The sequence below is a fragment of the Panulirus ornatus genome, chromosome 35, assembly GCF_036320965.1.
Source record: "Panulirus ornatus isolate Po-2019 chromosome 35, ASM3632096v1, whole genome shotgun sequence".
Lineage (NCBI taxonomy): Eukaryota > Metazoa > Arthropoda > Malacostraca > Decapoda > Palinuridae > Panulirus > Panulirus ornatus.
The window spans coordinates 1,529,169-1,542,921 of record NC_092258.1 but is presented as its reverse complement, the minus strand read 5'-3'; the positions used below and the strand labels follow the sequence as shown (position 1 = coordinate 1,542,921).

The 13,753-nt window shown below is 45.8% G+C and overlaps 1 protein-coding gene across 2 annotated transcripts in view; it reads left to right on the top strand.

The window, feature by feature from the left end:
- Positions 1-13,753, top strand: part of LOC139760067 (uncharacterized) — a 181,638-nt gene that overhangs the window by 125,710 nt on the left and 42,175 nt on the right. The gene's annotated exons all lie outside the window — the stretch shown is intronic.

Sequence of the window (13,753 nt, the reverse complement as noted above, 5' to 3'; positions counted from 1 at the left end):
TGCCATCGTGTCTGACACTGTGATTGCCAATATTTCCTGGACTGTGTGCAGGAGGCGGGCGAGTGTGCCAGATGGCGACGTCCATAATGGATGTGAAGTTACGTACATTTTAGAATCGAAACATCTGTTTTCCTTGCCGACTCTTACCGCGTTAATACTTATGTTTCTGAGCTCGTCCAGTAACGCAAACAACCTCGAAGGGATCCAGTGGTCTGCAGTTGTTTGTATTCCTATCATTTGAGAAAGTACAGAGAAATCAATTGTCTGGTACAGCATCATATAAGAATACACACGAAAAACCGACGATATGGGAACGCATGTCAAGTATGGAAGTAGTGAAGAGGCACATGAAGCACACACATATATACTTGTAAGGTGCGTTCTGAACAAAGCTCTATACGTTACTTGCCATGCACCCTTGACACACACCTAGGTGTCCAGAGAGCTAGTGAAACAAGATGTTTAACACCCATGGAGTTATACAACACCAACACGAGTTCATGGTAAGCTGACGCCTGAAGACCGACGCAAGTCACCTAGGCAGGAAAATCTTCCTAATGTGATCACTTGTATAGAGAGCAACCCCAGATATGAGGACTTGGCTCGAGCAATACGCTAAGGCTTCCTGGAAATATGTCTTCGTACCAGTCAGCCGCACGAGGCCAGACTCGTTACAACCGAACTCATTTCAGCCATGGTGACTCTCGAGGGAAAGGTGAATTACGATTATTATGACCTAAGTCAAAACCAGACCAGACTCGTGTTCATTCGAGTGACTATACCATTTTTATGAGAACACGAAATGCAGGTAACAGGCCCACAAGAACCTGGCTACTTAAAGCCTTAAATAAGGAAACCTCGACATGTAAGTCCACTATATTTGACGTCTGCTGAGGACATCAAGGGAGGCAGGAACTGCAGGAATCCCGGTCGTCCTTCACATCTAGTGGTTCACGGGACGGATGAGCAGCAGGAACCTCGGACTTTCACACCTCCATTGGTTCTCGACTTCGACACCTTGGGTGTCGGACGCCATAAGCCTCGCCAAGCAGAAGTTACTATCCCTTGGGGTCGTGATAATGGCGTGGGAATGCCCCCACAACCTCGTGTCCTAATGGGGGGTTGATGGGTATATTATCACGATAAAAATCTCTAAATAATCTGAAGAGTGGATCAATCTTAACTGATATCGACAGTCGCCATCTTCTGTACATGTGAAGATTAGTATTCTCCTGAACGACGGGTCTAATCGAAATCAGATCTCTATCCAGCCTAATCATAGTGTGAATCTAATCTCGTGTCTGGACACTGATGTTAGAATTAACCGAGCTGGTCCGAAGGTTAATATCAGGGTCAGGAAGATACAATGTTCCCGGCAAATTGTCCTCCATTATAGGCTGGTGCAGTGTTGCCCTCCTTTGGTTATGCATTCTTCTTTGTTCATGTTTTTAATGTTCGTGAATGAATTTAGGGAGACACTTACAACTTGTTTACAGTGCCTGTCGATGTCATTACTAGAAAGGTAGATAGAAGGTATATAGACTGAGGGTTGACAGTCGCTGGTAATAAGAGCTAGACGATTTTTACCATTATTTTGCAGTCAGTGATCACATTATCCTTTTGTAAAGCTTGTTCATGAAGGACCAGACTACCATACCTACCCCAGATTACCATACCCACCCTACACTACTATACCTACCCCATACCATCATATATACTCCAGACTACCATAGTTACCTCAGACTACCATACCCACCACAAGGTTATTGTACTTACCACAGACCACCATACATTGCCTGAACCACAGTACCCACCATCAGATATTGACAAAACAAATACGATAACTGCATGCAAAACAAGGCAAGACAGACAGTTTACTAATATCAAGAATGACAACAAAAGATGCACATATCTCAGCTTTTTACTTCAGGGTAGCGACTAACATCCTTCTTTCCCAGAGTACCTGGTGGCTATATTCCATCAGGATGTTTCCTCTTTTCTTCCACTCAACCTGTCCTGTACCAAGTCAGTATATCTTGTACCATGACAGTATATCCTGCACCACGTCAGTATAGTCTGTATACCTCATGGTGTTCCTTTATAGCTATTTTCCTGCCAGTTGTTGTGTTCGAGGGAGCGGTAGGTAGGGAAGAGCCTTCTGCTTTGCTGTTCTCTATCCATTTGTATAGATTAGGAGTTTAGGATCCTATCCGTATCATCCAACAGATAACTTCATCATAGACCATCAGATCCCGTGTTACTGGACTTTCCTGTGTACTCCTTTATACCATAAACACCCTAGACCACTATACCTATCATAGGCCACCATATACATCTCAATCCATTACACATATATCATCCCAGGACTACCATACATACACCATACAGTCATACACTCTCCCGGACCACTGTACCTTTCCAGTCCAGCTCCTTCCTCCCCGTGTCGTAAATAGGGCCGTCAGATTTACGAGGGTGTGTGGGATACTCTAAGACGAGTGATGGAATGTGGCAACAAACATTTGACCAGAGAAACTTACCCTACCGCCCCTTCTTCACTATACCCCCCCCCTTTCCCCCCCCACCTGCCCTCGCACCCACCCCGACCTCTCAGCCAGTATGTCGGCATCTGAGGACGAACATTTTAAGCCCTCGTTAGGCAGACGTCGTCCAGGTGTCTCCCTTACGCTGAGAAGAGAAGAATTTAGCCTTCAGTTGCGTGTGACTGGATGATGTAAACAGCAGCATCTTTAGGCCTCCTGGGATAACATAAAAAAAATTTTTATCAAGACTCTAGATGCAGCAGATGAGGTAAGACGCCTTTGGCGACCCTGCAGGATGGCTGCGCCCCGGTTGGTCCTTTATGCCTGGCCAGCCGTCTTCCTTCAAGCAGCGGCCGCGTTCCCAGGGCCCACAAAACCGCCACAATGCTGGGCGAGGGACGGAGCCGCCCCAGCTGCTGCGGGCCCTCACACCGGGCCACCTGGTGGCCCTGAGGGCACCTGGAGGGTGGTGGGTCTTGGAGTAGCGAAAGCTATGGGCAGGGCGGAGAGGGGATACCCAGGAGAAGAACTGAGTCTCCGAGAGGCATCTCCTGATCCCCTGAAGCTATCTGCGGGTGGGAACCTAAGAGTAACCGCGTCCTCGACAGGCATTCTCCATCCTCATGAAGCTATTGGCAGGTGAGCACCCAGGAGGAACTAGTAAGTCTGCAGCCATCTACCGTTCTCCTGAAGGAGGCATACCTCGCAGGAGGAACATAGAGACCCTAGACACCTGCATGAGGGCTAAAGAGTAGAAAGAAGGATGTAGGAGTAAATATGACATCTGAAGGAGGGAAGGATAATGGCATTATCGCATAGATGAGTTTTGCTCTTCCTCATAACCACATGGAACATTCCCTCAAAACATCAGCAGAGGGACGTCTGCAACCACATCCAGGGATGTCAGGTATAGACAGAGTACGTCACAGCGGATGACGTTACACATATGTAGGTCCTGCTCATTTCAGTCGAGCAATGTCACATCAGAGTACTGTGCAAAGTACTGCAGTGGGTGGCGTCGTATACAGATACAGTCCATTACTCTGGATGTATCACTTGACTGATCATACAGGTGTGCATGTTACAACCGAGGACATGTACAAGTCTGCAAAAAGAAAGTTTTATTCCTGTAAAAGCAATGAAGAAATGCGACCATTGAGGCAGAAGAATATCTAGGAATGGGTAAGAGTAGGAGGGAATTTTAGAAAATGTAAAGGGGCGTGAGGGAGGCCTATGGAGGGAATAGAAAAAGAGAGATGATGAAGAAAACTCGTTGTCAATAAAAAAGAATGGAGGAAAGTTAGAGAAAGCATAAGGTGACGGGATATGAGAATTTAAAGCATAAGGTGACAGAATATGAGAATTAACAAGTAAAGAAATGTAGGTGAATATAAGGAGGGTAAACATAACAGAAAGTGAGGGAGTAAGAAGGAATAGGAACTGAAGATGAGCATCGATGCAAGTGATGGAGATTAGAAGACTATGAGGAAGAAAGAGAATGAGGTCAACTAAGGCAGACTAGTAGAATATGAGGGAGTGTGAGGGTAAAAACGAATGAGGAAGAGCGGTATAATATGAAGGTGTCCTCCAGCTGCCAGCAGCAACGCCAAACACTCTCCTTCATGAATAATGTCCACTTATTTACCCTGTAAACAATACGAGAGGGATGCTGTTGTAGGAGTTAAGTGCCTCGGTAGAGACATCTCAGATGGTGCTAGTTCCTCAGATGATCTCAGGTCTCAGCTGGTGTTGGTGGTAACCTCCCACCACCACCACCTGTTGTGACGGTCTCAGGTGTTGCTGCCTCAGCTGGTTTTGTTGTCACAACTGCTTGATGTGACTCGGTTGTTGTGATGGTCTCTTCTTACGTGGATGAAATTCTCAAGAAATTACTGGATGAAGCTTTTGGTGATACTAATAAATCCTTCTAGGCTTGATGATGTAGGAACTTGATGTTTCATTTAACACACGAATACCATAGATGAGACTTTCATTCTGCCTCGAACTCCAAAGAGATACTGGCGCAATAGGATGGAATTATGACGTCAATAATCCCGCAAACCACCCACACTCTAGATTATCAAATAGAAAGTTGGTAACTGCTCTAAAGAACGGGTGTGGCTGACACAGACGAGAGGCAGTGGTACAGACTGTATAAGTGGATGTGCTGAGACTGAGGCAAATGGTAGGGATAGAGCCTCAGACCTCGTCAGGTCGTATCATATATCATGAGGACAACGTTTTCTCTTCTTGTACATCGGTGCCACATACACCACACATGATGTGAAGTAAGATGCGCAACAGTTTTTCTTAACTCGAAGCAACATTGGTGCAAAGTGCCGTTACAACCTGCGATGTGAAACTGTGACAACTCCTTCAGTGTTTTTCCAGACGGGGAACATGAGAGCATCACAACCTCGCGCCTACCTGGCGTTTGTGCAATCTTCGTCTTATTTTCAACAGATTCATCGCCATCTGTTGTTAACGCCTCTGTTTAGTTCCCACGTCCAGAACGGCAAACTGTCTTTGGCTTCTGGCAGTTAAAAAGAAGCAGTTCCAGTGAAGACATGAATAGATAAGTTAATTTAGTATAGATATATTATCTTTCGAAAGAAGTAGATCTTTCAGCTTTAAATTTGCTAGCAAGAGTGACTTTACCATGACGCTATCTCTCTTCTCGGCCTCAGACATTCATTACCATGATCACCTGAGACTACCCAAACAGTTGCCCCAGTGTGAGGTGTGGCCTGACATACCCCGGCACTTCTGTCGGTTGTACCAGTCTTCTGCAGTATCGTAACATGAATAGCAAGTCACCTAATACTCGATCACTACGGCAAGGCTTCCCATGAAGTGCAGGTTTTATATTTTCTGCTTTCAGCCATTGTGAGCAAAGATCGGATATGGTTGGGAGTGATATGAACAGCACACGACGTCCATATTCACTCTTATCAAGCTAATGATCGACCATTATCGACGCCCACTAATGGTACTCTGATTAAGCGGTAAATATTTGTGAAAGACGAAGTACACAGATGGTCTGAGGTTGACTCACGAAGTGTGTTGCGATGGTTGTCCTTCGCCTCATTATTGTTAGTCTCATATTCTTGAAAACTCAGGAAATACTGTTATTCAGAATTGCATTGAGTCGCATTTGGGCAAGTATTCATCGACCACAGTTCCACTTGCTGATGCCACAGACATCATACGTGGATAATGGCTTGTTGGTCACCTGGAGCCTACCTAAAGGTCGTGGAGGTCACTTGAAAACAGTAGATATGACCAGAGGATTTAAGGGATCACCTGAGGTTATCAGACTTCGCCAGGAGGTCACCTGAGGACAGGAGGCATCACCAGGAGGTCGTGGTATGGTCATGAGGTCAGTACACATCACCAGGGGTCATGATGAGCCACATGGGACCAGAAGACAACACAAGGACCTGTTGTTCCCTAGTGTTGCTCAGCTTTACGACACATCAACAACGCCCAGACAAACAACAACCTCCTGCCAGGTAATTTTCCGCACGGGTTGCCTGCAGCACGTAATACTCTGGCCAGTACACGTCTCGTGGTCTGTTGGGTGGTAATCTTGCTGGCAGGTTTATCCCTTTAAAACATTCAACTAGGCTGTTTATGTGCGGAGCTGGACTACGCCCACCGTCAGGGAGCCCATCCTCTCTCCGTCAACACCTGAGAATCCATGTGTTTCGTAGTGGTCGGCGGTCACGCTGATAGTTTCCCATGACCTAAAAGTATGGATACCAGCAGACATGTCTGCAGCTGGCCGGTGAAAACACACAATCCATTTTCGTCTTAATGTCGTAAGAAACATGACGATTCTTAAGGAAGAGGATCGAGGGTTCCACAGGACTGGCCAGATGTTAGGTGGTTGCTGACGAGCATTTGGGGAGCCAACCCCGACCACAACTTAATTCAGTGTCCCGCTTTTTGTGTCTCGGTCATGAGTCATGCGTACACCAGCCGCCCGCCCGCCCGCCCGCTCCCAGACACTGGGGATTAAGATAAAACTGGCTTAATTAAGGTTGATAACCTCCTTCATCTGAATAATGATCTTGTGGGCCCAGCTGACCAGCTGCGTCCTGTAGCAAGGTCGCACCACCTCCACTGGTGGCCCTTATGACCTCCACTGGTGGGGCCCTCATGACCTCCACTGATGACCCCCTCATTAATGAGTTAGCAGCTTGTATATCCGGCCAGGACGGAATCCCCTCCGCGTTGGGTGTATCCGGACACCATTGTCATCCACAGGATGTACAGTAACCCCACATATATACACAGCTGTGCATCCGGTTACAAGTATCATCTACGGAATGAACATTAAACTGATACAAACTTAAATGTAAAGAAACACTTTCGTCGGCTGCATCGGTCAGGCTGCCAACAGCATGGGGCGTTTACTGCAGTAGCGGCAGTACTTCCAATTGTAACTTGTTAAGCTTCCCAGACTTAAAGAGCTGCGGGAGTATGTTACGGTCAGCTTCCCCAATGCTTTAACTTCGTGAGTAACTGAGGAACTGGAGGGCAGCTGTCCACGCTGGTGGAGCAGAGCTGTGCGACGCCCTGACTGAAATGGATTCAGTCACTATGCAGCAGACTCTTGACGCTTCACGCTAGCCAGAGAGATGTTTCTCCTCTTCTCTCACTATCTATTTGTCTCTCCCTGACCTTCTTGCTCTCTCTCTCTCTCTCTCTCTCTCTCTCTCTCTCTCTCTCTCTCTCTCTCTCTCTCTCTCTCTCTCTCTCTCTCTCTCTCTCTCTCTGTTAATTACATTTCCATCAAAAATATAACATTTTCGGTTAATTTCTCTGCCTCCAGGGGAACTTTGGTTCGACGTCTTATTACATAAATCTTACCGAGATAACATAACTAATTATCCATGTAATTCATACCCTCATAATTATTTTCTTTGCTTATTACTCGAGACACTTTTGACAATCACGGAAAGAGAAACGAAGGTTGGGTTGCTATCAGAAGGTTATGTCTGCAGGAGGTCACACCACGGGTGACAAGTCATCATGGGCGAGGCTGTGTCGCTGCTAGTGAGCGAGTGTACAGCTTTGTTGTGTATCTTCTCACTCCAAAGAAATCGATCATTTCCCTGCTACTGATTACAGCGCACCCTTGAAGCTGCAGGAGCCCCATGAAAGGATCGTGGGTTTATATGATTAATCGAATCAATACATATGATTTCTTTGTTCATTTATGTTTAATGAATAATTTTCATGAAGGTATCCAAGATGCAGTGATTTCGGGAGAGAAGTGAATCTGGTGAACTATCGAGCGGATATCCTGCGCCATTTTCCTGAGAAATGATCAAGACAGGAAGACGAGGAGACACATTTTGGTCCCACTCACAACTTTCGCTCTTCCTCTGCACCTCATCTTACACACACACACACACACACACACACACACACACACACACACACACACACACACATAGATGTTATGGTTTCCCTTGTGTATGTGTGTGGGGGATACTGAAGTACACATACATACATATACCCACCCTTCCCATATGTTAGATTATATATATATTCAGGGCCACAGGAGGAGGAGCGGTACTGTGAGAACTACAGACTGGCCAAGATGCTTCATAAGGAGGAAACACCTCTCCTACATCATAAGTCGGGAAGATCGGCCGATCACCACCTATAAAACACACAGAAAAACCTACCATCGTGCATCTTACGTGCTGGAGAGTAGTGTGGTATAGCACTGCCTCGCCCCGATCGTACAGAACAACAGGTATGTTTCTCAGAACAAATATTGGAGGATCGTGTTTCACTCCGACTGGTCCGTCTGAACCTGTGGTGTTCTCCCCACAGAGCGTTATGTCCGGGATCCAGTGAGGGCGTTCTCAGGGGTATCCCCGTGTGTCTCGGGTCTAGGCTGGCGTTCTCAGGGGTTCCACATGTGTCAGGGGTCCAGGGGGCGTTCTCAAGGTCCTGTATGTGGCTGGGGGCGTTCTAAGGTGTACACCCGTGGGTGGTGTTTCCAGGGGTTTTGTCAGGGGTCCCATGTACGTCTGGGGTTCCTAGTGGCGTTCTCAAGGATTTTCCTGCACGTATGATGTCCAGAAGGGAGTTCTTAAGGGTCCCTGTGTTTCCAGGGTCCAAGCTGGCTTTCGCAGGAGTCCTTCCTTCGTCTGAGCTGCTTACTCATCTTTACCCAAGCCTGGCAGAATCCTACTCAGTCTTCGCTCACCAACCAGTCTAAGACGTTCATGTATTTCTTTTCTGCTGACGTCGAGTAAATGTTATTGTCACGAGACCTGAGGGACGGGAGGGTTTCAAGGTGGTCGCTGCTACGTCAAAGAACACAATGATAACAGATTTATGAAGGTGTTCAACTTTCATGTCCAGACGAATATATGTGTAATTACTTACATATAATTATATGTTTTTACTGTACGGGCGAGGAGTTGCTCACTTGTGGGGCTCCATCTCTCTAACTTTCTCTACCATCATACAACTCTTAAACTGAGCGCTGTTCACATTCAAAATTTCACCTATTCACTGCTGTTCTTATACCGTAAAAGTATTTCTTTACAACCATTTTGTGGTTAACGTGTGGTTTTTAGGCTGCATGAGATTAAATGATAAGCTGTAGGATTAACGATAGTCGACGAGAGTTCTGTTTAGTTGTTAGAGACACACATGAGTTCAACGAGACGCGATAAAAGTACACTTTTTTACGCAATTGTTCAACAAAGAAAAAACTGCCCGACAAAGGAAGCTGCACAAGAGGATATAACAAAGACCTGTTGGATATAAATGGTCAGCGAAGTAGTGTTGAACTGGACGTGGTCAGCGTAGTAATGCTGAGGAGCCAATAATCAACGAAAGAACGTTCAGGTTAACAAGAACGATGAAAGGTTGAGATACATCTGGATAACGAACTTACTTTAGGATAAACATAGCCGTTGAAAGACTTTGAAGAAATCTATGATTAACGAGGAAATGTTCTCGTAAACTAAACTTGTTTGCAAATAGATATTAGGACACACAGGGTCAACGATGGAATAATGAGATTCATCTGGTCAACGAAACGAAAGAGAATGACTGTGGTCAACGATGGAATCTTGTTGTACACCCGGTATACGGATATATTTCGAGATATTCAAAATCAACTAAGGAACATTTGACGAAATATGACCCACGAAAACGTGCAATGATTCGTGTAAAATTCAAGAAATGACTAGAAATGAGAGTCTGTGGTCTTCGTGAAACAAGGGCTGAACGAACAAACGTTCTGCCTCAACACCTGCTCCTAAGATGACGGTGAGAGCGTCACCAGGGAAAGCCCCACTCCTCCGTCCTAGATAACTTGGGAAATTCGTCTGTATGAAGATACCTGGGACCCTTAGCTATACGTGCGACAGGTCAGGGGACACTGCACTATACTGATGTGATCATCTGGAAGTGTCATCGTGTGAACCCACTTCCCATACTCTCATTTTACCCTTAAATCATGGCATTTTTTCCTCCGTCATGATACGATCGTGATGAGGCGCTCATCCCTGATTTGCTCTGACCTGCTAGTCATGAGAGCTGATCCCATGAACCAAATTGCAAATGATCGCCCCATGTCACCGAGGAAGACAATTGGGGTTCACATTAACACATGGGATCCACCCGGATGGTTGTGTACAGTGAGGCGGTGGAACATGCGATCTTCTATTGGACGACCCTCATGCTGGGCTGACTCGGGTCAGCAGATCCCGTCAGCTGCACGCAAGTCAAGAATACCTTTTGCAAAGACGGAAAACTTAACATAAGACACGTCATTTCTTAGATTAAGTAAAATATAAATGAAAATGGAGATCACTAAACCGTTTTCGAGGTGGCAGAAGAGAGACTGATGCTCTACATGATGAAACAAAAATTTTTGGTGCTTGTGACGTCACCAGTGGCAGTAGAGGCCGCAGGTGCCAGCCAGCAGACCGGGCGGAAACTGCCCCGGGATACCCAGCTGTGGTCTGAGATTACCCCAGGACACATGTTTCTGTAATTCCCAGAGAGAGTGTGATAGTGTTCGTAGCCACAGCTGTCAGGTGTCGCCCAGGTGGCTTCTGCAGGTGTGGTCCCAGATGGGTATTGCTGCAGGTGTAGTCTCAGATGGTTGCCGCTGTAGGTGTGGTCCCAGATGGGTCCCACCGCAGGCGTGGTCTTAGTTGGTTCCTCCTGCAGTTATCGCACTGAGTGGACACTGATGCAGTTGTGGCGCCAGAAGGCTCCTCCTGCAGGTGTTGTCATAGATGGTTCCTCCTGCAGGTGTGGCAACAGGTAGGCGCTAGCGGAGAGGTAACCCGACATCCTGGTGCGATGGTATGGTGGATAGAAGGAGAAATAAGAGGAGGAAAGATGTTTGAAGACTTTTGAAGACAATGCAAATCTGTTTTTAAAGAGGGCAGATCTTAGTTGTTAGGAAAGACCTGAGGGGTTAAAATGTTCCAGAGCTTCGCGGTGCAGGGAAAGTAAGAGATATCACAAAGGTTCACCTCTGAGATGCCAACCGCCACACACTGATCATGACACGCAGTTGCTTACAGAGTATTACGTGATCTATAACATGCCGGGGGCACGCAAACAGCCAGTTCTCGGGAGCGGAAACCAAAGAAATATCCAGAAAAGTGAGCTGAACGCAAGAAAGTTTATATAGCAAGCGTGGCTTAGGGTAAGCAGGTCAAATGTCTAGGTCAGACTTTAAGAGTCTATCTCTGACTCTATCTCGTAGGCAGAACTAGAGCCTCCCTAGATGTGAGAGTTGTACTTCATACAAAGGATGACTTAATCCCTTTTATAATCGGATCAGCTGTTTAGAAAAGAATATACGGCATCTGAACAGGTCTCCCAGCTTATTAGAAGCAATCTTATCTATTCGTGTAATGTGGAAGTGTCTAAGGTAGGTTAGATCTTACCGTGATACCAGGTATGTTTATGATTTTGAATGATGGAATCACAGAGCCATGAAAAGAACTAGGAAAGTTGAGAAGGAAGGAGACTGATTGACAGAAACTAGGTATTAGAGGCAGTCAACTTAACCAGATTCCGTTTGATCCACGGGAAAATTGTGTCCCGGTTCACAGAGGAAGTTGTGGCGAGACGAGACGCAGCTCAAGCGAGAGACGATGGTCTGGACTTTGAGAAAGTGGAGGAATACAATGTTGAGTTGTTGTCAGTGTTGAGTCGTCAGCGTCATGTCGCGCAGAGACCTCCTTTACTGGACTTCTGAGGCTTCAAGGCTGCGCTGCATTCAGTAGCAAAGGAGGAATGAACTCCTTGGAGTTAGTTCTTCCACATGATTGTACGCCTTTCCTTTCATTGACGATGATACACCGAAGGTGACTTCACACACACACACACACACACACACACACACACACACACACACACACACACACACACACACACACACAGACACAACACAGTGAGTGGTTTGCTCTGCAGCACATAAATCTCACAAGTCCGGTTCGTATCGTAGGCAAGGCAACCGGCTCACAGCCAACCCAGGACTTCATCCTTCCCTCCAGGGATGGTCGATAAATGGGTACACAGCGTAAGGTAAGGAGGTCACTGTCACTTATGCAGGAGGTATCCTGTGACAGGAGCCTGAGGATGACGTCCTGTGGAAGAGTTGCCTCAACTCCCGACCAGTTGAGGGGAAAGTGGAGAAGGATGGTGCAACTTGAGAAGATTGTAAGAGTAATTTAGGACGAGATCGAACGGCTTTCATGGTTGTGTGGTTTACAGAGCCGGGGAAGAAAGAGAAGTGTACCACAGGAATTCGCACGTGAACTTTAGTGTACATAGGACATGTTACCTGGGGATGAGGGTTCAGCTAGTGAGAGGGTAAATGGAATTATATTGACTGGACGAAGATTTATATGAAAACATGTAATGAAAAAAATCAACGAAACAATATTTACATATGTAAATTTTACGTGACCTAACGCGCTCTTGCGGTATGGTTTCCCGAAGGAAACAGTGGCATGTTTTACGAAGGAAACAGAATAATATTTTACTTTAGAAAAGGTTCGTGTACAGTTATATTTTACCAGGAAAACTAGATACAATGGGTATACATGAGAGACGGTTGATGCTAACCAATGACCTAAGATTCGTGGGTAAAGTGACCTGAGAAGCGTGGGTACAGTGACCTGGGGAGCATGGGATACAGTGACCTGGGAAGCGTGGGTACAGTGACCTGGGAAGCGTGGGTACAGAAACTTGACGCAAAGTGGTCGAAAGTATACTTAAGACATCTAGACATCATGAAAAAAATGAAAAGAAAAAGTACATGAAGTTGGGATAACAGCAGATGTAAAAATACCGGAATTTCAAGGAAGAGAAAATAGCGCGAAGAGGAAGGATAAATGAGGCAAAATGACCGACAAAGAGATAAAGATTAGGTAGATCATTCTACCTATTGAAGCAGTGATACCGTGACTCATTTGTGAAGGTTCAGCTTCCCAATATCGTAACTCATATCTCGTGATTTTTTTATTCAGTGTGAGTCTGTTTACCTCACCTGGACTGTTTACCTCATCTGACTTCATGTGATAGCCAGGTCTGCAGCAGAGTGGATATAAACAAATATGCCTGTATATGTAATTATATTGTGAAATGCGAGAAAACATTGATGACCAAAGAGAGAAGAAAAGGAAATAAATGAATAAACGAAGAGAAATATGCTATGAGACAGGCAAAACGAGAGGGAAAGAGAAAGGAGAGTAGACAAATGAACAGACAACGAGAGAACAGTGACAATAAGAAAGACTGATATACAGAGGCAAGAGGAAATAGATAGAGAGAGAGAGAGAGAGAGAGAGAGAGAGAGAGAGAGAGAGAGAGAGAGAGAGAGAGAGAGAGAGAGAATATATACCTAATTAGTATGATTTGAGATGATAAAGCGCAGTCCATAATGACTGTGTTCTGGGGTATGGTTATGCACCACCCTACTACACTCCCTGAGGCTCCCTTGATAACCTCCCTCCCTGCTGGCCCTTCCCAGCTCGGGTTTCGCTGCTAAACTTTCCCGAATTTCCTTCTTGATTGCCTTCTTCCGGTCCGTAATGGATGCCTGAAGCTTCTTTAACTTTAGGTGGGAGTCCAGTAAACACACTCGGTCATCGTAGGCAAAGATATCAAGTGCAAGAGTAAGTGCGACTTACCATGTAAGTCTTCAA